Source organism: Patiria miniata, unplaced genomic scaffold (genome assembly GCF_015706575.1).
Source record: "Patiria miniata isolate m_02_andy unplaced genomic scaffold, ASM1570657v1 HiC_scaffold_3, whole genome shotgun sequence".
Taxonomy (NCBI): Eukaryota; Metazoa; Echinodermata; class Asteroidea; order Valvatida; family Asterinidae; genus Patiria; species Patiria miniata.
Window position 1 is genome coordinate 25,532,179 of NW_024037069.1, and position 27,516 is coordinate 25,559,694.

Here is a 27,516-nt window from a genome sequence, read left to right on the forward strand (position 1 = left end):
TCAAATAAAAAAAAAAGATGACTGGTAGTACGAAATGTCTGAACCCCGATAAATAATCCTCTAGATTTATGAGGAACTGTGGTTGTTTACAAGGACACAGGGAGTTCTACAAGAATTTCAGCTAATGCACACCCCGCAAAAGTAATACCCAATATTCCCCAACAGATGTTGAAATAAATCACTCCGATATCTCTTTCCCCCCTTTTCATTTTAGCTGTTTACTGAGTGAATATTTCTAAAGCCAGCTGACACATAATAAATTTTCCTCTTTCTATTTCTACTTTCTTGTTATATGGATTTCATACTTGGGGGGAAATATCAGTTCTTATTTTGACAAGGTGGAGTTGTTATGGTGTTTATGTCCCCGGCGATAGCAAAATGGGACGATATTTCATTTGGGGTTGGAGGACTTGTAAGGGCTGTATCAATATTTCACGATAAATTTAGAAATGGAATGTAAATTAATGTAAATGAATGTCACCGGGGCCGGGAGCTGTGCAAAAGATGTGGTAACGGATTGATTGGCTCTGGTGAAAAATGACGGTGCATCCCACGCATTGTAGGTCCGTGACGTCAATTAAAAGCAGGAATCTATATCTAATCTATCTTTTGATAGCATTCGTGCGTGAACAAATTTACTGAACAAATGAACAAAATGATGAGCGTCGACATGATACCATCCAAGTGATGACCAATGGTGCAGCCAATATGGGCTTCATGCACAGCAGGAACAAGTGAGGGCGTTTTTTTTTACCAATTTCGAGAGCCCCGAGGACAGGACACACCGCATGCGCATACTGGTTCATGCCAATATAGCGCAAAGTTAGAATGACTAATGTGCACGTGAGTGTCATGCGTCATCGGCACTGCCTTTAAATTTCTCCTCCAGTGGTCCCCTCTAACTCACTCTTTCTCTCCGTTGAGAGGATACTTGTGCACAGAGCCCATAAGTTCTGATTTATTGGTTGAGGAAAAAAAATCTCCACAGCTCAAAGCTGAAATTTTACAGCCCACAATTTCAGATTTGTTGGTCCCAGAGAGCCATCCTGGAATCCTCTTCTACCTACCGGTACCTCACTGACTGACTGACTGACTGACAAACTGACTGACTGTCACTTGTAAGCCGGACAGTGCTATCGTATAGGATTACACTATGATGCAGCTAATAGATGGGCTATACTGGAATTCACCGAACAATTTAGAAGCCATTTTTGTGGTGGTGCCATGCCCGCATGCATGCCGCAAGCGATCTTAAAGATAAGGCGCGCACATTTTGGTTGCCCTCTTGGTCTAAGGAGCCGTACTACCTGTACGTGACTTGCACGAAGCTGGTGCCACCTCAGAAAATATCGAGTCTATATCCAGCCTATTGTGTAGACCGTAAATGCCGCATGAACAGACTTCCAAGTGAATAGCCATTCTGAATCAGTTGAGTGGAATTTTGTGGGCTCTGGGACCGGCTTTACCAGGCTTGCCTTGTCTTTTTGTTAACCACAGGAAAAAAAAGTGATTGTATAAAATCTTATTTTGTGGGCTAGCAATGAATTTTGGCTTGTGTCATATGCACAGGATTATGTGCCTTTGTGGTTAGTACATTCTAAGATGGCACTGTAACCACAGAAACGTAGACTGTACAGGTAAGCGCAGAATTCCATGCTCGACAGAGCCATAAAATTAGGCCAAGTAGCTGAAGCTCACAGAACACAACAAATTTACCATTGCTTGATTGAGATGGTTATCTCCTCTATAGATGTAAGAATGTCGCGCTGATTTCCACTAGTTCTGCAGTCATGTGACATAACACAGGGCTATGCGGTAATAATTTGGCACTCAACCTTAATTCTATCTACCCCCTCCCCAAATCTCCCTAAAACACGCCCACCTTTTAGGAAACAGTTATTATACAGATGGGACCGTAATGCCATGGGCTTAATGGCGATTAATCCTGTCCAATCATAACAATGATTATGGGCTTCGTTCGTGTGTTACACAGAAAGGGTGGCAGCTAGACAATGTACGTACATCCACCAAAAGCTGCGATATAGATGTCGCGATCTGCGTTACAGAGGAAGGGAATTTTCCTAAGCGGTTTATTTTTGCCTCGTTGTTATTTCTCTGGTCATTAGCTGGAATTTACTTCCCGCTGGAATTTAATCCTAGGGGTTTTATACAGGAAGGGATTTAAACACAAACCTATCATAGCAGAGGCCAGCGCACAATGCCATTAAGGGTAATTAATGTCAATGGAAATTAACGTGAAGACAAAAAGAACGGGATTCGTCCATCAATATTATGGCATGTTGGTTTGTCTTGTTGGTGGACAGTGTCACACTTTTTCCTCTCTGACTAACCAGCCAGCAGCACCCCAGGGGAAATTATGCGTATTACTATTTTACAAGAACTTAGTTTTGTGTTTAATTAAAGAGAGTACTGGGCAGAGAGTTAAGTGCACTGTACTTTTGTTTCAGATTTGCTTTGCCGGTTTCCATCTTTCTATTGTTTTCTTGGCCTTGTTTATGTTGTTGAAATGGCAGTGACATACAAGTAACACAATTAAGGCTGGTTTATACTTCATGTGCATGTGACTCTGAAGCAAAACTTGAAATGTGTTCAAATTTTGCAAATTTGCATCAAGAAAACTTGCCGCGACGACAAATGTTCAAGTTGACTTGATTTTTATTTTAAAGGAATATACATCATTTGATTTTGCTGTAATTTTCAGAAATAGATGGAATTGGGGGTTGGAAATATATAGCAAATATAGTTACACTGACTTTTTTGAGGTTTTGGGTTCGAAAATGCTATAAAAACCAAGAAAAACAATCATTTTCCTGTAGTCTGGTTCCCTGACTCCATTTAAAAGGAAACAGAGCAGTTTACATACATTGGGGAATTGTAAGGTCAGGGAACCAGTCTAGCTGGCTTGTACCCGTTCATAGGTGTGTAATCGATTGCAAACAAGTGCGATGGTCAACTGGGGCCAGTATTTGAAAAAAAGCCAGTTTTTTCCAACGCTGGTCGGCCGATCAGCGTTGGAAATTGATACATAAATACCACTTTTCTTGAAAATGACAGTATACCAGGTGCCATGATTTTACAGGATGCTTTACACTGACATTCACTAACAGTCCAGCAAGGTATTTCAAAATGATTTGGTAGTTTAATTTTTTTATGTTTGCAAATGTTGTATTTTCCCTTTAAGCCCTTTTGGTAAACACTACCAAAAGTTAGATTCATACAGTATGGTTGCATCTATAGTGAAGGGTTTCATTTTAAATCAAGGTATTGAACTAGTGCTACTATAACAGGCCTAGAGATTGTAAAGTGAAGCTTGCCTAACTATGACAGACCAGCGGATGCCAAGTTAGGCAGATGTTCTTCACCACGTTTGTGTGTGACACTTATCATGCAGGGTATTTAACTGTACAGTCAGTGCATCTCTCGTTTAACTTGATGTGCTCAGGTTTGAAGTAAGACTCCGCATGAACAAAGATCCTCAGAACTTACACGATCAAGACAAAATATCAATCCAACGTTCAATCTCTACTTCATTACACCTTTTTGTGTCGCATACGATCAACTAGATCATACACTGCAAGTCAGATTCAATTCTGTCCAAATTCTCATGAACATTACCCCGGCCCCCCAAGACCAAACAAAAAGGGCGGGGGAGGGGGGGGGGGGGGGGGGGGAGGAGGGAAGAAGAAGGGAAGATGTATACATGTACATAGCCCCGCATCTGATCAACACACTGAATGCAATCTCTGCAAATGGGAAGAAATTGGTTAATATCCCTCCTGAACATCCTTCCCCCCCCCCCATTTTTTTTCTCGCTAGGCTACTACAAACTATAACCAAGGACCGGAATAACGAACTAATTTCATAGAACAGGGGTCACCGGGTCAATGACATTAGGCCCTACATAATTGTTACTAAATAATTTCTACCAGGGTAATTTCTAGACGGGGTAAAACGTTAATTCCATCAAAAGTCGTTTAAGTGCTCATTTCATATAAAATTATGATTCAAAACTTACCAGATCCCACTTCTCCAAGATTCCAACGCATGATGCCCGACTCATTCCATCCAGAAAGTCCCTCCCGGACCAAAATAGTCACCTGAAATGATAATAGGAATAAATCTCAGCTGAACATAAAATAATTTACCCAATACTATCCACAGAACCCACATAATTACAGCTTGGGGGGGGGGGGATGTACATTACAAATCTGGGAGGTACATGTAAACTTTTGCCTTTGCCTGTTTCCTACTACCCCGTATCACTATTAGAATCCAAATAAAACTCACCACACACCATACAGCAGTCATTCATGAAACACAGGATAGACTTCATAAAACGGAACATCTAAACCAAACATTGATCCAAAACCCCCCAGACATTATGCTCCAAGTTCGTTTTCGAGGTTCCTTGAAAGAAAATGGGAATGTGGACTGGTTCCTGCCTCCAACATTCAGAATAAGAACTTGAGAAGCTATAATGGAAGGACCCGGAACCAGTCTATATAGACCCACGATTTATGTAGCTGCGTCTGAATTACTTGGCTACGGCTGGAAATAACACACAGATCTATGGGAAGTGGCTGCAGCCCCTTCCATGGGTGCGTGTGTAATTTCTAGCCATAGGTGAGTAATTTGAACACAGCCTTACCATACCAGTAGTAATGGCCTAACTCAGATTTCCAATGAGCACTAGAGCTGGGGTTCCCCCATCCACAGATCCTACACATCTACCGGTAGGGTTTCCCAAGCTATGCCAATGGTTCCTTAGGGCAGGGTCACCAAGATATATCTCTCATCACTGCGTTAAGGAGAGCATGCCTCCCATCAGTTGAACCCCAATGACTAGACCACCATGGGGCCCACCCATGCTACCCACCTGCCAGGAGCTAGAGTCAACCCTCCATCCCCCCAAAATGAGACCCTTGATCAATTTGCCAAATTATGGGATCCGAAAATGATTTTGAAACCGGAAGTATTAGTGAGGAAGGGTGGGTTACCTGTGGGTATGTCTTGAAGTGTACCACCTGTGCATGCTAAATAGGGCCAAGTGTATACAAAGCACAGAGATGTTCATTTTTGAATAAAGACTAGTTTGGCTGACCCCAAAAAATATTACACAGTGAAATCAAAGAATTTCAGCTTGTTTTCGAGGTAATACATGTTTCAAACAAACTATATTGTCTGAAAGTCGATTGCAACTTTGGGAAACTGACAAGACTGTGTAAGACTTACAGGCTGGAATTCTACTTTTATTAAATTTCTCAACTGAAACAAAAAATTGGTTTACTTTGCAATATTTTCATTTTAATAGCAGTTTGTGTAATTGGAAACAGGAAGACCAGAATGACTAGAATGGTTTCTTCAATAGAGCTTATTTTTAAATGGAAGGAAAGGCCTAGATGTACTTGCACTTGTATTGTCGGTTGAGATGTAAAGTAAGACTACTACAGTGTTTATCATCAAAATAAGCCTCTGTACTGATGACGTCACACTTTGTTTACTTGTGCACTTTTCTATGGGGCTACGAAGAAACTGTCGTCCCCACAAGGCTCCCATAAGAAAGCACACATGTAAACAAAGTGTGATGTCATCAGTACGGAGGCTTATTGACTCATTGCCTCTCAGAGCAGAAATGTTTTCTTTTTGAAAATGAATTTCCAGAATGAATATTGAATGTTTTGACCTTCATGTAACAAAAGCAACATGCTTTCATTGACCTTCGTTTAAAAAGAAAAAAAATCACCATACTCAATTACATATGTCAAAGACAAGTCTGAAATTCCCTAGAATTGAAATGAACCTTCATATGAACCCACCCCCCCCCCCCCCCCCCCACAAAAAAAAAATTTGGGTTGGAAAATGTTCAGCAAGCACTCATGTATCTGTCAAAGGTGGCAGCAGTAAGTCTGACAGACATAGTTATGGATGCAACAAATGGCGCAGACCATAATGACTTCCCCAGACTACAGGTCCCAGACCAGTCACGTATTTAGACTATGGCAGTTCTCTGCTAAGGCCATTCACAAAGGAGTCCCCTGACTACTCAACAGATGTTCTGAAGAAGAAATAACATGTCTGTTTTGTTACACCAGCCTTGTTAATGATGTATTTTGGTGAGGGGAGCAGAGATGCTGCGTCTCCAGAGAGACTTTGCTACTCTGGTTGAACCCTTCCGTCAAGGTTAGGGACCTACAAAATTGTCAACACAAGCATGGTAGTGAAATAACAGATGATGTTAGGAAGTTTTCTGACAAGACTTTGAATTTGAATGTAGTAGTTAATGCTGGAGCCAAGTCTTAAGGTGGGAACTGGAGTTGAGTTTTTCTATTTCTACTTTAGGTCTTTCACACTATCCCAAATCTCTGTGTATGACCCGGGACCAACACAGAGATTTTGGGAGCCACTTTCACACTAGCAAGATTTTTGGCATGGCTTCTACATGGGTCTGGTGATCTACACGGGTGATATACCGTATCCAACCATAGTTGGGACAGGGTTGAGCAGCTCTACCCAGGTAGAAAATCCATAATCTTCAGCCGACCCATATACACACCAGTGTATGTGTGAACGGTGTGCCTCGCCTACCCATGTTCGATGGGACCCGAGGTGGACCCCATGTCAATTTTCAACTCGGGTAGGCTAGTGTGAAAAGGTCTTTTGTTATACCAAGTCTCCTCCTCACACAGCTAAACTTTAGCAGGGCCGAGTCAAGCTAGAACATCACTTAAGACATTTTAGCCGTGTTATAGTTTAGTCCATCACAAGTCCTCCACAAGTCCTCCAGTCCAAAGTCAACTCACAAGCTATTCATGAACTGCGACACAGGTATTCCTTTGTTATTGTTCATACTTGTGACTTGACTTGTGATTTACTTGTGACTTCTGACTAGCATCCCTTGAACACAGACGTTGACAAATTTGGAGCCTGCCACCACAATAATGGTAGCTCAGTAATAGAAGAGCTCCTGATACTGTGTTAACATACTCCAAAATATTATCCAGCTCCCCCCCCCCCCCCAAAAAAATATTTCTACCTAAATCTAGGTATTCTTAGTAGTGCAGAGGCACCTTATCAATCGACAAGCGATTTTATTAAAGACGAGTCGTTATAACAACAGATAATGCAAACATTGAAGGCATCAAGATGAGGGGAGTATCTGGCAGTCACAGCAAGTATTCACTCTTCACATTTCAACTTCCAATAATGTTGCTGCAAATGTTTAGTGACATCAAATTGACTTCTTACTGTCATTGCCAGAAGTCAGAACCAGTAGACAAGAGAAACACAAGGCTGGTTCCACTATTCTGTCATCGATTCTGGTGTAACATTCACCAAGGTCTTGTAATACACTGCGGTCCACAGAGCAGCTTGCAGCTTCCACTCAACACTTCACCAAAACTTGTTGGTTTTTCTCATCCAACCATTTCAAGTATAGCTGTAAGTCTCCCTATTGCCACCAGCTAGACAATATGACTCCAGACACGTTCTGCTTCTGACCAGGAAAATAAACCACTGGATGGATAGATGCAAGTCAGGAATTTCTCTCTCTCTGAGTCTCAAGGATGTAGTTTTTGGTAGTGATGGAAGGGGGGGGGGGAGTCAAGTAATACATGGAGTATTTAAGAAAACAAAACTTTGGTGGTGACACAAGGAACAGATTACAATTAGATGAGCGACAGCATGCCAATTACAGTATGAAGAAATCATACAACTTTCCTTTTTTTGCTGGTCCCAGAGGGCCAGCCTAGAGTCCTCTTTGTGCCTAGTATCTCACTGACTGACTGACTGACTGACTGACTGACTGATGTCACTTTTAAACTGGGCAGTGCTATTGTATAGGATTACCCTATAATGCCAATGAATGGGCTAAATACAGTGGGTAGCAGTAGCAAAAACTTCCTGTGATAGCTATTCTGAATCGACTGAATAGAAGTTTGGTGCAATCTGAGACCAGCTTTTACTGGGCTTGTCCTGTTTTGTTTTGTGACAAGGCCAATTGGAGCCAATACAACAGAAGAGGAAGCTCAAACCTATTTTGAATTAACATGTAGTTGATGTCATGGAACTTGACTTGGAGCAAGTTACAGTAAATTACATAAATTATTAGGAGTTACTTTTGCTAAAGGTTACAGATAATGCACAACACTTGCAAAAAAATGTATGTTTGCCCATTCAAGAAACAACACAAAAATCTAAATAAATAAAAAACCTGTCCAAATTACAGCTCAGTAGATTTCACACTTTTGAGAAAACTGTTCAAATGCATCTTCATTTTACTCGATGCAAAGCATAAAGGTTTCCATTGAAAGCGTGATGATTTGGTCCTAACCATCGTGAGGAAATGGTAATGAATTCCACTGTTCTCAAAACATGACAGTATACCAGGTGTAATGATTTCACAGGATGCTTGATCCTATTATTTACTTACAACCAAGAAGAATATTTCACGACATTTTGACACTTTAATTTTTGAATTTTGCAAATGGCGTCCACCACCTTTAAGATGGGAGTAGAAAAGGAAACTAGGGCAAACTAGCAATAAAACTGAATCCATAATGATTTTCAATGATAAAAAACTGTCCACCACAACATCTTCAAGACTGTGCCCCCTGCAAAACTCTCCAAACATTACTGACAGGGTTCAACCAGCCTGACATGATCAGGTAAAAGTACAGTATCATTACAGCAAGTGTAGGCGCCCATAACAAATCAACCTCCTACTGGACAACCCAAAGCATCCATGGAATCTGCATAAATCACTCTCCACTCATCCTCCAACATCCAAAAAGACAAGCCTAATGCAACATTTATTTTGACAGCAGCCTGTCCCAACATTTTTTTTTCTTCAGGATTTCATTCCTTGTTGACTTTAAACTGACAACAACATTTATCTGCTCCATTTTCTGTAAGAGGGACCCTGGGCGATAAATTAACTTTGGGATGGGTAGGATTTAGATCAAGGAGGGATGCCAGCATGCACTGATCATTCGTCAATCTGACAGGATGCGTAAACTCTTCCTGCCACTTCTTGTAAAGATCTTCAGTTGGAAATCTGGCTGTGAGTCCAACACGAAGACACAAATCACTAGATGTCTAGCAATTAAAAAGAGACTGTGGGTCTAAGAAACTAGGTTGTCCTAAAACGAAGATTTGACAACCAAATAAACTGATTGTGAGTGTTTATGGCAATGTAGGAGTTCAGAACATTGTGGCCAATTGTATGAGTACTTTTTAACTGCTAAAGGATTTATTGACTTGACTGTTTGAGTTTTAGGTACATGTCATATACATTTTCATCATGATGAAAAGAGACAATGACTCACCGACAATGAAAGCTGTGACAATCACAATTGTTTAAACAGTGGCAATGGTGACTGACAACTGCTATCATCGGTGACCCTAACAATGACAGATATCACAAAGGTGACTTTGAAGATGACAAATGTAGAGATCAGAGTAACAACTGTAACAATGACAAAGATGACAAATGGCACCTGTGACAAAAGCACAACTATGACAATAGCACTGACTACAACTACCAGTACCTACATGTAGATGTCAATCATGACAATGATAACGGTATTAAACTGCGATACAGACTGGAAACAGAAGAAGAGAAGCACAGCAGGCATTCATCACGGAAAACAGAAAACTGAATTGACAGGTTCATACCAAAGCTGGGAAAAGTGGGAGGGGCAGTTGAGAACAAAATTGGGAGGAAGGGGAAAGGTTAAGCCTCAAATTCTGAAAACAGGCAGCAAATATAGACCTCAGAGCATTACCCCTCACCTCAAAACCACACACAGTTGTGCAACCAGTTAAGTCTTGAACAGGTCAATTCAACCATTGAGCAAAGAAAAATCAGCTGGCCATGATTCAATCAAATTGTGGTTGTAACCGACAAAAATCCTAATATCGGACTTTTGATCAAGATTCAATATTTACTGGACAGAGAGCCACTCACTTCCTGGGGCGACCCACAGGGAACCATTAGGCGTCCACAGCAGGCGCCTGTCCATTCCCCCAGACAGACAGACAGACAGGGGCAGAGAAAGGAGACTTAGGAGACAGGGTGGGGAACCTAGACCCATGAAAGAAACCAGAACACTCCTCAGTGAAGGGAGAAGGTTTTTCGTCTGGACTGGAAGTTTCTGAAGAGAGGGAGAGAGAAACTGATTAATCATTGCTTTCCTCTTCACATGAATTGAGAGATCATTCTGACAGGTAGCTGGGAGCTGGGTGTGTGTGACAGCTAGACCAGGTTGTCTGGATGACGCTGATTCAGGCTGATACCTCACTGGGGCGTTGGAGAACTCCCCGACAATGCAACAACCAGGAAATTTGGACAGGAATTGTTTTAGACAGCTGGCCCAGCAGGGAATGAGTTACTCAGGACAAAGGGAAAGAATTGGAATTGAAAGGCATGACATAGCAGTGACAACTTATGTCTTACTTGAAAATATTCACTTTAAAGTGATGTCTTCTTCAATGAAGTACATGTTTTTATAATAATGTACTTAAAAGAAGCAGACAAATAAACAACTGTTTACAAAGTAAACAGGTGTGCAATTAACAAACAGAAGACATGAGTGCTGCCAATTAACATCTTGTCTTTGCAGTGGCAGGTATCAATTTAACGTGCTAAAACTGCCAGAGACCACGAATCAGAAAGACAATTATTTTTTCTTCATCTTGATTTCATCCATCCAAAGGCCTTTTCATACTAGACAAATCTCGGGGTTGACACGGGTTGACGCGGGGTTCAAAACATGGGACGTTTCGCACTTGAACATTTTCAACCCGCGTTAACCCGGAGATTGATTTCACCCTGGGTTGAACTCAACCCTGCTCCTGACCAAGGTTGAGATTTTTCAACCCGGGTGTAAACTCTCGCCCCGGGTTCAAAACAGTAGTGTGAAACAAGCAGGGTTGAGTTCGCCTGGTTAAACGGAGTGGGATTTTTCCTGTTGTGGGGTACAAAGGTCATGGCATAGCCCATGCTTTGTCTGATGTTTCTTTAATTTGCATACCTAAATGATGTGTGTATGTTTTACTTATAATATTATGCGTGCATAGTGCATGTTCTGAGAAGGCATTTGGAGTGACTTATGAAGTCAAGAAATTGTTGACCGTCTGGGAAGATGATGAAATACAGAGGCAAGTGGATGTACACAGCAACTATTCACCCCGGATTGGCGTTGCACAAGTGTGAATCATTCGTGCTCATCTCTGGGTTGAACTCACCCCGGGGCAAAATAAACTCGGTTTGCACGAAACAAGTGTGAAACTGTTGTGAAGCTCTAGTTTCTAAAGCCTCAAGTTTGTTGAGTGCAGGTATCCCGCTCAGAACAGTTCCAACACATTTCCTACCTCTCGCTAATTTTCCCAAACGTTTAACACCCTCCTCACTGTCTTCAGAATGACCAAATGCAGTTTCTCCAGAAAAGTAAAAAAGTAGTTTCATCAATTTCCAAACACCATGACCATCTCCCAAGTTTACCCAGATATAGTTATGCTTAGAATTTTCTTGCATCAGAAAGACAAAACACTTGCACAAAGCAGGCCTGTCTGCACTTCTTACTCCTCCCAAAGGATTTTAACCACACAATGCAAATGGATGATACAATGATTACAATCCACCTTTAAAGAAGTCAGGACACCCAGCTCCCCAGGGCCAAACCTCTCAGACAAGCCTTCAGGGCGCCAGACCGCTGAGGGCATTCCACACAAACACAGGGCTAACCAAAAAAAATTTATAGTGTCCAATACTTAATGTTGCATCAACATACATGACCCACATAATGCTTGGGGGTTAACTGGGATGGAACTTGATGAAAGATATCTCGCAGGTGGACTGGGTATTTAGCAAGCAATATGCCAGGCCCAATTACCACTGGGCTCCCAAAATTTACAACCACTGAGAAGTACCTGTTAGCAGGCTGATAATTCAATTTCTTGTTCAGTGGAACCCCATTTCCTTTCAAGAGCGCCCTCTGTTGATCTCAATTTGAAACCTGGCAGGCAAAGGTGGATTTTCCATTTGCAGGTCTTCAAAACAAGTCTATTTTTAGAACTGAGGTTTGGAATTAAAACTTAATTGATGCTGAAATTTTCCGGACGACTAAATTTACTGACATTAAGCAGAGTAAAGACTTGTCATTTCGGTCTCGGAGGCTTTGGCTATTTCTGTACATGGATATCAAATTTGAAGGCAGACTGTAAATTTCAAGTCCCTCAGAGGAAACAGCCAACACTTCCACTCCGCACCACAAAAAAATTAATAAATAAATAAATCCGACACCGCCAAAGGAACCCAGACAAACTTCCCACACATTTTTGTCATCATATCATTTTCACAGCTTGAAGTCTTAAAACAACCATGTCATTACAGCTTTCGGCCCATTTGGACCCGAATGAGTAAAGTCAGAAACCCTTCAATTCCCAGGTGTGAGTTTAGAGACCAGGGAGTGGCGCCAGGACCCAGGGCTCAGCAATGTCACGGGCGCCGAACCATCAACACAAGTCCCTCAAGTCACTAGCTAGCAAAAACTTTCCCCTCCACTGAAAAACCCAGTGGAAAAAAGTATCCTGGACTTGTTGAAAACCACAAGAATGGAGGAGAGTGTAAGAAAGGCAGGCCCAGCCAGACTCCAGACTCTGTCAACCTTGGAGGAGAATTGATAGCGGCCATCAATTCCAGGATACCAGCACCTGTTTCGGTGGGGGCCAGTGTTTGTCAGAGAGGGGATCAGGATGTTGTTTACTGGTAAACTTCCTCCCAAAGGAGAAGGGACCTTGTAGTTTTAGTAGTCCTTCTGTAGTACATCATTCAAAATTCCAGCGATGGAAGACATCTTAGCCCCCAAGTCAGGACAACATTAACAGGACATCATTCACTTATGTTTTGGTTCAGGCAGGGGGCATGTTACAGCCAACAAACAGCTTGCCTATCCTGCTCAGTGCTGGGTATGAGACATTGGCAACATCCCTTTTGCTCTATTTCTTGTCAATTCCCCCCCCCCCCAACAAGCAGCTGTGATTTTACACTCATCACGTCGCATTACACCCCTGACAGTTAAATGGCTGGTGTTCTGTAGAGCATCAACCCGTGGTAGAAATCTTGGAGCCTGCTCCCTGAGTGATGGTGCGCAAGTGTCAACTTCTGGAACCCCCCCCCCTTCCCCCTTCCACACCGACCTCAACTCAACCTGTTTCCAATTCCTACTTGGGTTTTTTCTTGTCCTCACAGGGTCAAGCCAAAGGCCTGACAGGGCCAGCCAAGTTGGAGCTATAAAACATGTAATGGACTGTTAAAAGTAAGTGGCAATGAATCACGGTGTAGATAGCAGTCTCCAGCCTCAGTCATCAAGCTATACACATACATGTAGACTGTGCTCCAGTCCAGCCTGCATTCATTAGGAAAGGACTCTGAACTTCCCAAATCAGTTGCACCACAAAAAGGTGTGATAAGTTCTGGGTTAATACTCTGAATGAAGGAACGTGCAAACTCTTCAGAAAATGTTTTCTTGTATAAAACTGAACAACAAACTTTTAAAAGTGTCGCTAGTGATTTTTTTCTTTATAATTTAGGTTGGGAGACAAGCAATATCCTCTGGCTCGAAGTAGGCAAATAAAATGATTTTTGAGTCTTTATTCCCTTGCTTATTTTCCCTTTACTTTCTCTCTATTTTCTTCTTTACGAGGAGGACCACAGATTATTCAAAACAGTGTAGCGTTCACATACATGTCTGATGTTCCTTGCTTTAATGATGCACTCAGAAATTACAAAAATCTGTTACCGAAATAAAACCTCCCCAACATCAGCACTGGTAGCTCTGTCAAGGGCAAATACTCCATCAGTTTATGAGATCATTGTCGCGACATTCTGACACTTCGGGAGGAAAAACCAGGAACGTTTCCTGTGGACACATCATAGTCAGGTCTCCCGTGGGTCTAGTTTACCAAGCTCAAATTCCAAAGGAGAGATTCCTGTCGGAGGACGGCATAAATGTATGAAAAACGGCCACAGGTGACGACTACAGCATGTCCGAGGGTGCCAGGGTCTTCATAACAACCCGTTTTTTAACTTCTTGCTTGACACTGAAGAATTTGTTTTCCAGATTTAAGTTCAACTGCTGGGCCCAAACCGAATTCCCCCCAAGTGGCGCAGCAGCGATATGACTCTCCAAACCCCGGATGAAATACTGTTATTTTATTTTTTGGCTGGGTTAACCTTTTCAACTCCTCCTGGGATGAGGTTCTCCGAGTGTAATTTATACGTCCCAGAGACTCATTGGGTTTACAGGGAGACGGCTGACATTATTGTTGTGTAAAGATCAAGGTCTGTGTGCGATGGGACCCAATCGGTAATCAATAACTCAAGTGTCACAGGTAGAAGATTTGTATGCGTAATAACGAACAGGAGTCAAAGTTATTGAGGTTAGGCCGCAGCATACAAAATACACAGGGGCAATAAAAGATAATACATTTTTGGAATTTCATTTTAAGAACATTACAGAGACAAGTACACGTGGTGTGAGTTCCAGGGGGCGGAGCTGGAGGGGAGGGGAGTTGTTTAGCTAGGGCAAGGTTTGCCAAATTTAGAGCACTGGCTTTGTGCATGGTGGATCACTGCAGATGAGCACAGCCTACCTAGTCTACTGCATGTCATCTGTACAATTTGTTTGGTACTGACATCATAAACAGTTCAAGACGTTTTTTAAAACCATGGTCTTGTCTTCAGCTTTGGCTTAATTTAAGGGGATATCTTGGCCCTTCATGTTGGGCACTCTAGCTCAAAATACCGGTAGGTCAATTGATGTTTCACTGCAGACACATTAAATTCTTTTGACATCAGACATTTAGAGGATTGGCTTCTGAATGATTCCATAGCCAGAGCTGCAACCAAAGTTTGGGAAATGGCTCAAGTACTTGTAGGGACCAATAGACTGTTTGCACTGCAGCCATGTTTGAGGTGCGTTCTTTTGTTCAACAGGGATACACATGAGTAGACCTCTAGTGCATTCATTTTGAATGAATTAACATAACAAAACACACCTCAAAGATGTCTGCTGAATGCAATCCCTCTATACCAACCAATCTTTTGTGGACCCATTATAAATTTGAAACTTTAGGTGTATGAAACTGTTGCTTTTTTCCCTTTTCCCACCGAACTTCTCTTGTGAAGTTTCTTACATTACCGTCACCATGCTTCCACCAACTTGGTACTCTCAAAGCACATGTTGCTACTGGTACCTTACAGTTAAATGATGAAACAGAAACGTCCTCAAACCCTTTCAACAACTGGGGTCAAGCATATAAATCTCTCCTCTCTGAGCACCCACTATATGCATGGTCATGGGATATGGACAAGCATTTAACAAGCGCTGAAACATTTACTGTCTCACAATAAAGGGGGGGGGATGTTGGAGCAGCCAGAGTTGTGTCTGGGCATTTCAATTTGGGCAACATGGAGTATTCAGTAACTTTGGGGTCCACTTTTTTCTTGTCCCTGTCACATCTGATATCTATGATTTTGTAACTCTTGATGCACCTCTTAATGTATTCTTCCTCTAAGGGTGACTAGTAAAACAAAAGACCTAATCAATTTTTTTTTTAAATAATTGTTAGTGACATTTGAATGGGAAATTACGAAGTTCAGAGCCTGTTATAGGGACAGGAAAAACTGGATAAATGTCACACTTTGGACCCTGCCGGTCTCTGTGAAGTATGCGGTTTTGGGATTTGAGAATTAATAAAAAATAATACTTGGCAATGTTTGTATGGCACCTTTAACAAAGAACAAAGCGCTATTGATTATTATTACCCCCTCCTTTTATGGGCCCATAAAACATTCCTTATAACCATCTCTGCAGCCACGGTTATTTTCAACCAAAATAACCCATCTCTGTCCTCACAGTCACAGGTAGCAATGGATTTACTCCTGGGTGGGGCGAAGCAAGTGGTGACAAAGTGCCTTGCCCAAGGACACAAGCACCACCCCCTAGCTTTAACTCGATCCCACAACCTAAACTCATTAATCGCAGTTAAAAATTTCAAAATCATTCGTTACCAAGTATCTGTATTAAACATTAAATGCAGACATTGTACCTCTAGTGTGCACTCATATAAGTATTATAAGGGCAGGGCTTTGCTTCATAATGCTCTATTTTTGAATGTGACGGCTACCTGACCTAAAAGTCAGAAACTTTTTGGTCTGGGATCCAGACCGTTTACACCAAAATTTCCTCATAAAATACACATTCAAATAAACATCTTATAAAAAAATTCCCGCAATAACAACACAATAATCAAGCTTTCAGTCAATGCTCTACAAGAATACCGCAATTAGTAGCTTAAGGGGAAATGTGCATAGTGTGTCAGAGCCTACAACCGATCTTAATTAAAGATTACCTAAAGGCCACTGTACTTTTTCGCAAACCACGTTTTGCTGATTAGGATCAGAGAATTATACGGGCGACTTCACCTCACCTCCGAAAAAAAAAGCCCCAAACCCACACATTTCTTCTTCTGTCCATTCGTGTTTACGCCAGATTTAATTAAACAAGAGGCTGCACAGTGGGCACGTACATGCTTCACGAGTGCGGATATTAACAGCGAAAACAAATACCACAGATCTCTCTCTCTCTAAAAAAAAATGGTATGAAGTCAAGAATCAAGGAGTCAACTTTACCTCAGTCACTCATGATCGGTGACTCATTTATTCAGAGGATTCCCACAGCTCCTTCGTCAATTTCTTCAAAACACAGAGGGAAAAAAAAAATCTCCCACAAACTTATGCTCATTTGGGATGGTATTTTTGCTGTGTATGGACAATTTCTTGTATAAAAAAAAAAAAAAATTCTGTTTTCCTAACCTCAAAAAAGTTCTTCAAATCCTTTAAATCTTACACCAATTTGTTGAAAACTTCACAAGTTAACTACTAGAGCTGCATTTCCAGTGATGTTTACAAGGTAGTCACAAGGAATTTTGTATTATACACATCTGTGTTTTTGAATATTCACACAGTTAGTTTTAACAAACTATCTCTGGTTTGATATCTAATTGTAAAACCAGATCAAAGTTCCTGGTGACTGAAGAGCTTTCAATGGCAGGTCAATTAAGGCCCATTCTTTAAAACCGTTTGTTTAAAATTTATTATTAATTCATCATGCCAAAATGACAGTCGCACTACTTAAAGGGAATATACAACATTTGCAAACATCGAAAAATAAAACTACCAAGTTTTTACGAAAAACCTTACTAGGATGTTGGTAAATGACAGCCTCAAGCACCTTGTAAAATTATGGCACCTGGTGTGAAGTCAATTTCAAGAAAATGGTATTTTTGTAAACATTTCCAACGGTGGTCGACCGACCAGTGTTGGAAAAACCCAACTATTTTTCAACTACTGCTCCAAATTTACCATTTTTTCAGTCCAAATTTTGTTTGCTATTGGTTACATGTTCATGAACGGGTGCAGGCCAGCTAGACTGGTTCCCTTGCCTTACAATTTTCCCTCATCTATAAATTGATCCATTTTATCTTTTGTGGAGTCAGGGAACCAGACTACTTGAACATTTTTGTTTTTCTTGGTTTTTCCAACCTTTTCGAACACCAAACTTCAAAAATGTCAGTGTAACAATATTTGATCTATTATACTAACCTCTCAAATAGTTCATTTCTGAAAATTACAGCAAAAGCCAATGATGTACATTCCCTTTAAATATCTGTGAGTGCAATGTGGCCTTCCTAGCAGAACCATGCATGACTGACACATTTGTAGTAGATTTCATCGAATCTGATATCGAATCAATTTCCAGAGAGAGGACACGACAGTGCATAACTTGTAATTTTAAAGTAATATGTTACATGTAAGGGAACTTTCAGTCTGAACAAAATTATGAAAATGAACCTGTTTCAGAAAGTATCTGAAGCCATGCTTGATACTGACAGCACCAAGTCTGTATTGATACCACACAATCTCTGCTCCTACCAGGGGTAAGATTGGGGGGAAAATGAAAAATCCGCGAAATAATCAGCAGAGGGTTTGGGGACCGCCGATATCCCAAGAGCAACGTACCGATAGGGCCTATGGCATGTGTATTTGCCTAACGGAACCTCTTTAATACCAGTACTCATTTCTTTTGTAGTTAAAAACACCTTTGCAGTAAAACATCAGGGATTCCAATCAAAAGGATTTCTTAACAATCCCGAAATCAGGAGATATCCTGACAAAAAATGCTGTTGTCAGGACAAATCCGGACAAATCTCGCCCCTGTCGTACACATGTTTGAACAGCGTTTTTTGGGTCGGCAGCCAATAAATGCACGATCATGGCCATTTTTGTATACTCGGAACCCAAGCCAAGCAAACACTTAGTCAAATCCCTGTCAAAAAACCTCGGCCCCCCCCCAACAAAAAATTCATGATCATATAAACCGGGGAGCAAATTGGCTACATGAGCCGCGGCCCCAGCCCATTGATTGGTGTGTTTTGGCCACTGAAGCAACAATTAGCCTCAGCGTTGATTGGGAGGGCAGACAATATCGCTGCAATCAATTTTTTTTAAAGAAAGTTTCAATTTTTTTTTTTAGTTGGGAGGCTACAAGCAGCGGAGGCAGAGCCGAAGTTAAACATCGTCAGAGACGATGTGAGAGAGAGAGTGCTAATCAAAATCCAGTTTTGTGTGAAGAGCGCACTGGCTAAGAGAAGACAAACATGGCGTGGCTATTAATTCATCAGTCAATTGATGCCCGGCCCTGGTTCCGTCAATACCGCGCGTGGGAAACCTTGGGAAGGCACTATAGCAAGGTGAACAGGGGATGATTAACACTGGATCAGATTATCCTCGCTTCAATTACCCACCTGAAGGAGATGGCGTATAAACGGGGGAAACAAAGGCTCCACGCGCCAAAAGCGGCTGTCGGGATGTAATCATGCACTTATTGGAGGATTCCCGTAATTGGAAACCGAGGTTAAAAGAAAACAAATAAACAAACAGAGAGGGGCAAGGCATAAACCTCGGTCATACTGGTACATGTAGTGATGTTTATTTATATATTCATGTACTTGTCGACAGTGTTTTTGATTTGATACAATTGTGGGTGTTTTTTTATTCTCTAAAATGTATTCTATCATCTCTGCCATCTCTGCATATTCATACTTAAAATAAAGTTACATTTGAAAGAGATTTACGTGGACTAGTCTGAGATTTATGTCCAAAATTTGAGGCATGAAGGAAGAGCAACACACATGTATGGTGCCAATATGTTATCTATAATATGAAAAAAAAATTCCTGAAATCAAGCAATTGCAGGAGGATTTACATCCCTGACTGTAGACAAGAAAATTTGAAGAATTATATCACAAATAAATTTAAATTTACATATAAATTTATAGCAAAACACTAAAATAATTAAAGTCATTCATTCCAAAGCATCTGTCTCACACACAAATACTTCAGAATAATCTTTCAGAAAGGAAAAGAAATGATGAAGAACGAGTACCTGAATTTACTTCATGGACAGTAAAGTACAAAATACCGGTACTGTTGTCAATGAGCAGGCAAAAGTGACTCCGGTAGTACACTGTATGCTCCACAGCATGAACAGTTAGGCAAATTCCACATGTGCACTGTGCATATAAGCATCACAGTTTAGGCAATAAGGCATGCCTGAGTTGTGCAGAGTTAGGCAGACCAATGACAAGCATCACAGTGGAGGTAAATTTCTAATATCTTAAAATAAAATTTAAAGACCTTGAAATAAGACACTGGTTTCCCTGGAATAATAATGTCAGACCACAGATTTTTTTGGTAAATCACAATTCTTACAACCTTCACTATAAAATGAATTGAGTTCAAACATAAATTTGAAGGGAAATTCTGAATCAGTTCTCCAGATGAAACATATATACTCATAACAACATGAGTGTAAACGGCAGGCTGAAAATTTATACTTGACCCTTAGCTCAAAATGTTTACTATTTTTACTGGGAACAAAATACCTGACAGATGCCCTGCATGTTGAAAATTCTTGGGCAGTATTACTACATCTGTACTCCAAAAGTAACCAATAAATTACAAGGCCAAAAATGCAGATGAACTGGCAACAGATGTACATGTAGGCTACGTGCGCAATGTAAACTAGATCTAGAAACTAGAACGCCACCATAAGTAAAACATCAGACTTCCTTGGAGTAAACACACTGCAGGCTGCACATTTAGCAAGAGCCTTTTACTTGTCAAATGTTAGCGAAGCCTGGTAGTTGCTGTATTTAATATTTGACTATTTTATCTGAATCATTCGAGTCCATTCTTTATGGCAAAGAAGATGCACCTTTGAAAGTACAATGTTGTTTTTTTCCTTCACCAACATTTTATAAACACTGTATACTCAGTGTTGTTTGGGAGTATGCAGGGAAGAATTCACAAGCTGGCTCGGGTGGAACTCGAACCCACAACCTCCTGCTTATAAGTGCAGATGTCTTACCGCTCGACAACCGAGCTTGCCAGTGTCAGCTGGCTGGTTCGAATCTGATATAGCAGCGGGTAAATGTAATCACAGTAACCCAAGAATATCAGAGAAGAAAATGATGGAAATGTCAAGCTAAGGTACGATAGGGAGTTAAAAGAGCTAAGGCTTAGTGCAAAAGTATGCAAAGACACAAATTTGTGTTTCAGAAAATGCACAAACATAGAGCTGCACCACAAGCCTAAAACTGTCCAAGCTCAACAGAACAGAAATGTTCGCTGGTGAAAGATCTACCAAATTTATGACAACTGTTACAACATCCAGTATCATCTGGAATAAGAAGCTGTAAGTTCAAGAGGAATGCTGTACATTTCTCTCAAGGGCAATGAAACCCTTACTAATATTTTTTTTCGGGTCAGGTGTTTTCCAATTTGTTATTTTTTTAAATTGCAAATGGAATGACAGTCAGCATATGTCTGTCCTAACCTGACTAACTCACTGCCCGACTGACTGACTGACTTTCACTTGTGAGCCACCATCACCCCATTAAACCAATGAATGGGCTAAATCCAGCCCTAAGATAAAGGTTTACAGTAGCACCATGTGACAGATCTCTTTTGTGAGTTTGTTAGGTTCTGAAAAGAAACGGGGGAACTCAACATTTCGGACAGGACTCTACCATTGTCAGGAGACACAGCCCATTGTGTAGACCAGATACATGAAAGAATTCAAAGTCTGCGCACTCCTGGACAAGTTCCTGGTTTGCCCGTATTGTGAATCTCAAGAAAGGCGCACAGCAACAGGAAAAACCCACAGTAACTTTTCCTAAAATGCTTGGCAGAGGTCTCCATGACAAACTTTTAGGTCAGACTGACAACCCCCTTTGAAATTGATCACAGACTCAATGCATGTTGAGTGCTGACAGGTAGAATGGGACATACCAATATGGTTTGGATTGCAAGACAGCTCTTTCCACTTAGGTCTCTGGAACAGAACAAATCTCTTGGCAGAATATTGGGAGTTTTGATGGGCGGAGGTATGTTTAGAAATTGACAGGGAGAATGGTTAGAGGGAGGAGTATGTAAAACCCTGATGGAATTTTACTTTGGGAAGAATGATGAAGTTGTCGACAAACAGATGTCAGGATTGGTTATGTAGGATGGGGAGACAAGGGAGGTTGGTAAAGTAGGAATCAATCTTTCTGCAGAAATGATGATTAAAGGTGACAGACACCATTTGCAAAATTGAACAATGTATTTTTGCCCATTCAAGGAATTATAATGAAGCAGGTTATTAACAAAAACTAACCTGTCAACATTTCAGCTCAGAAGATATACTTTTTTGTTAAACTGAAAATAAATCTTCATTTTTCTTAACGCAAAGTCTCCAAAGCATGGTTTCCTTTGAAAGCCCTCCCTTCCATTATGCCCACCAACACCTTTTGACTTGCACCCTCTTCTGGTATGATCCCCTGTTTGTCACTCAGGAAAAGTACTTCTCTTTCACGGATATGTAACCCTATTGAATTTACATCATCTGGACACAAATTCCATCTTATGAAAACTGTAATCTGTCAAGTAAAGCTGACATATTAAGGTGCTGAAGAATTGTGACCACAAGATATTGGCCAAAAAGAAAAAAAACATGCTTTCTAGGGCCAGGAAAAAAAGTTTTCGGTTTCTGGTATGGAGCTTGCCCCAAAAGTGGTGCGGCGACGCGGCTTTTTTTTTTTTTTTTGGCTTGTTTTTTTCTTCAAATGTCGGCTGATGACTGCAAATGGTCCCCGACTAAATTTAGTGCAAAATGTATCGGAGCCCAGAGAGGCCACATAAAGCTTATACTCGACCGTAACCCCATCTAAAAACACGTTAAAATTGTGCAGCAGCAGGATTCCAGTCAAACCAGTGAGTTTGGCGGTTTTGAGACATCATCTTACATTGAAAATTTCTTTTTTTTAAATTTTGCTGACGTGCATGGCTACGGCAACACGCGCGCAGACCAGAAACCGGAGCCTTTCTTTTTGGCCTAAGTATACCACATGGCTATATTTATGTTATGTTTTTTAAAAAACTTTTTCTTCGTGATTTGACAAATGGCCATGACGCGGTTGGCCATGTTTCAAGGTGGGCTACACTGTTTTTCAGCCCTAGGCTCCAGCAAACCAGCAGGCCTAAGGTGCAGAGACCCTGTCATTCCTACACTAGATGCAAAACCTTAAGGGGGAGAGGTGTCACTCTCCTTACAGCGGGCACTAATTAGTCTTGGCACTGATCAGGCTGCAACTAAATGGGCTGCACTGCAGGTAGGAATTCCTGAAATAAGCAATTTTGACAGTTGTAGGTCCAATTTGACATCTCTGATTACTGTAACCGAAAGAAAAACCCTTATTTAGAGCAGAAAATGTTGTGCTCAAAATAAAAGCCAACAGTACCTCTGAAGAAGTCCTTGCTAAGGATGAAATATCAGGACACTCTTATTTTTTGATTAGCACAGAATGGTGATAAATAACGAATGTGCTTGCTTAAATTTTGTGATGTAAATGCACTCTAAATTAATAACACACTTTCAACCTTATGTGACAGTTTGAAATGGATTTTGTCACTGCGCTGTGCTACTTCTGAAATCTTCCTATGTCCAATTTCACCTTCTGCAAGCCACTGTACGACAAGCATGTCCCATTTTCACCTCACACCTGTTCTAGCCCTGCCCCTTTCTGTGGGCGGGGCACCATCTAATTGAACAAAGATCCATCCATCAGAGCATTTTGTTGCAGACCACATACTCCAGTTTCCAACTAGTCGTTACTGACCGAGATTTCAATCAACAGCGGGTGGTACAGACTCCCAAAAACCACCCCAGAAAGAAAAAAAGGGTTACCAAAACTCCTACCTCCAATTACTAGAAACAAAAATCAAATTTACTTAAGCACTTGGACAACTGTAATGATAATAAACGGAGGTGTCAGGTGGAGAGACAGTTCCTGGACTTGACGCTGACGGTCGGCCCAGTTGGGGGTACCTGTAATGAGTATCACGACACCAACGGTAGCTTGCTGCGTTGGTCCCCAATTAACACATTTGTTAGGGGAATTGTAACCAGGAGGGCTTGCTGGCCTTCTGGCACTGGGAGGCAGCGGGGAGGCTCCCGACTTCACCAAACCACCATCCACAAAAGAAATAAGGGTGTTTTTACAGTGTTGTTAGCTGACAACGGAATATCTGTTATCTGCGGGATATTGAAAGGGTAGTGTAGTTGACACAAAAATAACACAGGGTGTGAAATTTTGATGAGTCTGGGCATCAGCAACTAAGTCCAAATGAAGAGCACATTCAGATAGGCCTATCAACTATTAATAATATAAATTGACACAGAATGTCTTCATGACCGCACCTAGTCTTATTATAAAAAAAAAAAAAAATAAGAAAAAATCTAAACTACAACACTTTACACTTTTAGATCAGATGAAAATCCAGTAATTAGATGGGAAGGGGCTTTTTTGTGTTTAGTTTTGAAAATAGTGTTTCAATAGAATATGTTGAAACTAAACAAATTTGCATTAAAGAGGTGTTATGGGCAATGGCAACTATATTGAAATCAGAAAAACCCAAATCATGATCCAGATCCAGTTTTAAATTCTGAACTAAAACGTGTAAACTCTCTAGATAAATAAAATGTTCCCTTAAATGTTTGTAACCATCCTGCCCCGCCCACAGGTGGGTCTTGAAGAGCGGTTTTTGGCAGGCGAGGTCATTTGAGGTCAGCATGTATAACAACACAGGGGAATCGGCAGGGTGTCTGTGTATCAGTGTCACCCACCCCAGGGGAAGGTTTGGACTGCTTCTTGACAAGATGCTTAAAGATGCACTGTTCATGCTTTTTTCTTCTAAGAAGTTGTCAACTAATTTGTTTTATCTGTAAAAAAAAAAATTAAAAATAAAAAACCTCCCTTTTTCTATTTCAGGTGTTTGAACCCTCTGAAAAAAGCCGGTACACTTTATTTTGGATTGCTAATTAAATTAAAAATATCCACCCTGCTAGAAGACTGGTTCCCCGTCCCTACAATATCAATTCAGATAGTGACTGGGAACCAATTCACCTTGTGAGAACTGACTTATAGTAGCTTGAAATTTGTCAAGTTGAAGTAATTATTCCAGAACTGTGGACTGTGAAAAACATATTTATTTTTTTTTAGGGTGAAACTCGAAAACAGCATGGGAAGTACATCTTTAAAGAAAAGGGGGAACAGCCAGGAAGACAGAAAAAAACGTTAAGGCAATATAAGATGAGGGCTGGGTAACTTTGGCTGCATCAGCTTACATTCCTTCTGGTGACAGAGAGAGGACATAACGTGTCGCTCAGTTTCAGTGGGGATTGGAATTCCACAAGGGAGCAACAGAAGGTATAGAGTTTTTTAAACGTGTAGCTAGCCGGAGACCATGACAAACTGGTGCTGAGGAATTCTTTTTCAGTGTGTAAGGGTTTTAGGAGTAACGTGGACTTCTCAGCAGGGTCTTGTCAGAAAAAAAGAAACTTTGCCTGTCACCTTTGGGATGTCAACAATTGGGGAAAACCAGAACAGTTGTCACGACGATTAAGGAAACGAGGCACCTCGTGGGGTCTTGATCTCAATGATTTGTTTTATCACAACAAAGTTTGTATTTTTAATTATCTGCATTGGTTTTGGGGCGATGCAGGGGTTCTCCTCAAAAAATCCTTTTTCACTTGCCACCACGTCACACTGTCACAATTTGGGAAAACCAGAAAAAGATGCAGTTGTAGCTGTGGAACAGTTAAACTGTTTCCAGCTGTATTAAAGGTTTTTTTCAATACAGATCTGGGGACATTATGGTTCTGTGGACTTACACGTAATACCGTAGTTCACGCAAATGCCAATGTGACGTAAGAAAATATTCGCAGTGAAATTCTGCCAGAGTTAAAACGTCATCAACTTTTGCAAATTTGTTGCGTGAAAACTTTGCGCGACATCACAAATTTGCTTCGTGTTGGGTATGAACCGGCCCTTACACATGTACATCAAGCACATGCTGTTGGCGTGGAAAAAATAACTACTTAACCTAGCGATGCACAGAGGCAGCATTTTATAGCATGATGCTTTCTGATGACATTCCATAACATATAGAAAACAATTTTTCATTTAAGAAACACCTAACCTTGTACATGTAGGCTGTAGAGTTGACCCTGGCTTAATCCCCATTCCATTTCTATTTTCAGTCAAAGGGAGAGCCCGGAAATTTCTTGTTCAGCTGCCGGACAAATCTCTGCAGCTCATTTCAAATTTTTTAGAACTGTCCCCCCCCACTCCCATGCCTCTATTATGTCACATCCTAGCCCTTTTGACGCTGCCCAAGTGTTGACTTTTGAAACCAATACAACCCAGTTGTCTGCAGATACAGTATCTCCCAACAAAAAATATCTACTAATACTAGTATTAATACACCCCTCCGAGACCCGAGACTGGGATTGGTGTATCAATCCCGGATCACGACAGGCGGCGTGTTTCTAGAGCTTCTTACGTTCCGTTCCATCCCCACGTTTGTCCTGGGCTTCCTGGCTTTCAATTCCGGAGAGACCAACACTTGGCTCCGACCATCCAGAGGAATTCTCATGCCTTTAAGAAAAAAAACTCTATCCCCACTTTTATTTTTGAGTGAGCCATATATATTGTATTATCGATCCTGTCTGTGAACCAGTTTTGTGTCTGGAGTTTCAGGGGCATCTACTTGTCGGACGATGACCTCATATTCTCGCCAACACTCTGGCAAAAATGTAGGATGCCAAGAGCTAAGAGCTGGGTGGAGAAGTTTCGGTAAGCACAAGGGCTGGAGGTGCAACACATGTTGCAAGCTAATTAGAGACCAGGTGGAAACATAACTCCAGAAATGACATTACAGAAATGGCTGGGGCCTGTCCACTGCGGCGACACATCAGCGGTGGCCGTGAATACCGATATCACTAGGATGCCCCCAGCTACAGCTTGCTGCGACAACTTTAGGGCGTGGTACGTGTTCTACTTAACAGCACCACAACAGCGCCTACTTGTACAGCATGTCATTGCCTTCCCACAGAATCAAGCCCCTAGGTACAAAATTGACAACACATGACCCAAAAAAGTGAGACTTGTTTTAAGGCTCTCTTCTAATTTGACACAATTTACAGAAATGAGTCCTTATTGAAGAGGTGCCAAGCATGTATGTTTGCAAACTTAGTATAAGTTCAATGGAAATGAAGTACAATGATGTACCTATCAACTTTAAATGGAATTTGCTCCGGGGCCAAAACATTTGATCAATGCATACAAATGTGTCTCTTCACTGTTGTAAGTTTATAAGCATTTATTTGAAATTAACACTGAGAAAAAGCAGTTACCGGTAACTTGGGAACATCATAACCACATCCTTCAGACACCTTATCAACTGGATGTCTGGCAAGTGCATTTGCTGCGTTGTAAAACATCTACAATTGTAAGCAGGAGGTCATGGGTTTCAGCTCAACCCAAACAATTTGTGAATCTCAGAAGTTCTACCAAACTCAAAGACAGCACGGAGTTTACAGTACATTATACAAAATCACCTCAGGGTTGTTCAAAACCAAAGTCGCACTAAAGATGTATTATTAACTGCCAATTAAAAAGCAAAGAATAGCCATGCCCCGGCCTGTGTTTTGTCCCATCTAAAAGACACCATTTTTCCATTTTTATGTGTGGATGCAACAGGAACCCCGTAAAAGATCACACACAACAAGGCCCCCTACTCAGATGCACATGTGCATATATATGTAAACCGCACATATTTCTGCATATAAAAACAACAAAATAACGGGCCTACAACCCGAATACACAATACCACCAACGGGAACAACCTTCAGATATTTGGCGTTAATTGGAACGAAACACCACAGACAAGACTTACTGCAGCCCTGAGCTGTACAACTCTCCTTGTCAAGTCTCACCTGCATAACCCTGGGGTGGGGTTGGGGGTTGGAGGGGGGTGTAGGGGGTGTA

The 27,516-nt window shown here is 41.1% G+C and overlaps 1 long non-coding RNA gene across 1 annotated transcript in view; it reads right to left on the reverse strand.

Moving 5' to 3' along the window:
- The window catches only part of LOC119736963, an 80,921-nt gene that overhangs the window by 22,788 nt on the left and 30,617 nt on the right, over positions 1 to 27,516 (reverse strand). The window contains exon 4 of the long non-coding RNA XR_005272326.1: positions 4,037 to 4,118. This is a non-coding gene — a long non-coding RNA (uncharacterized LOC119736963). The remainder of the gene's footprint in view (positions 1 to 4,036; positions 4,119 to 27,516) is intronic.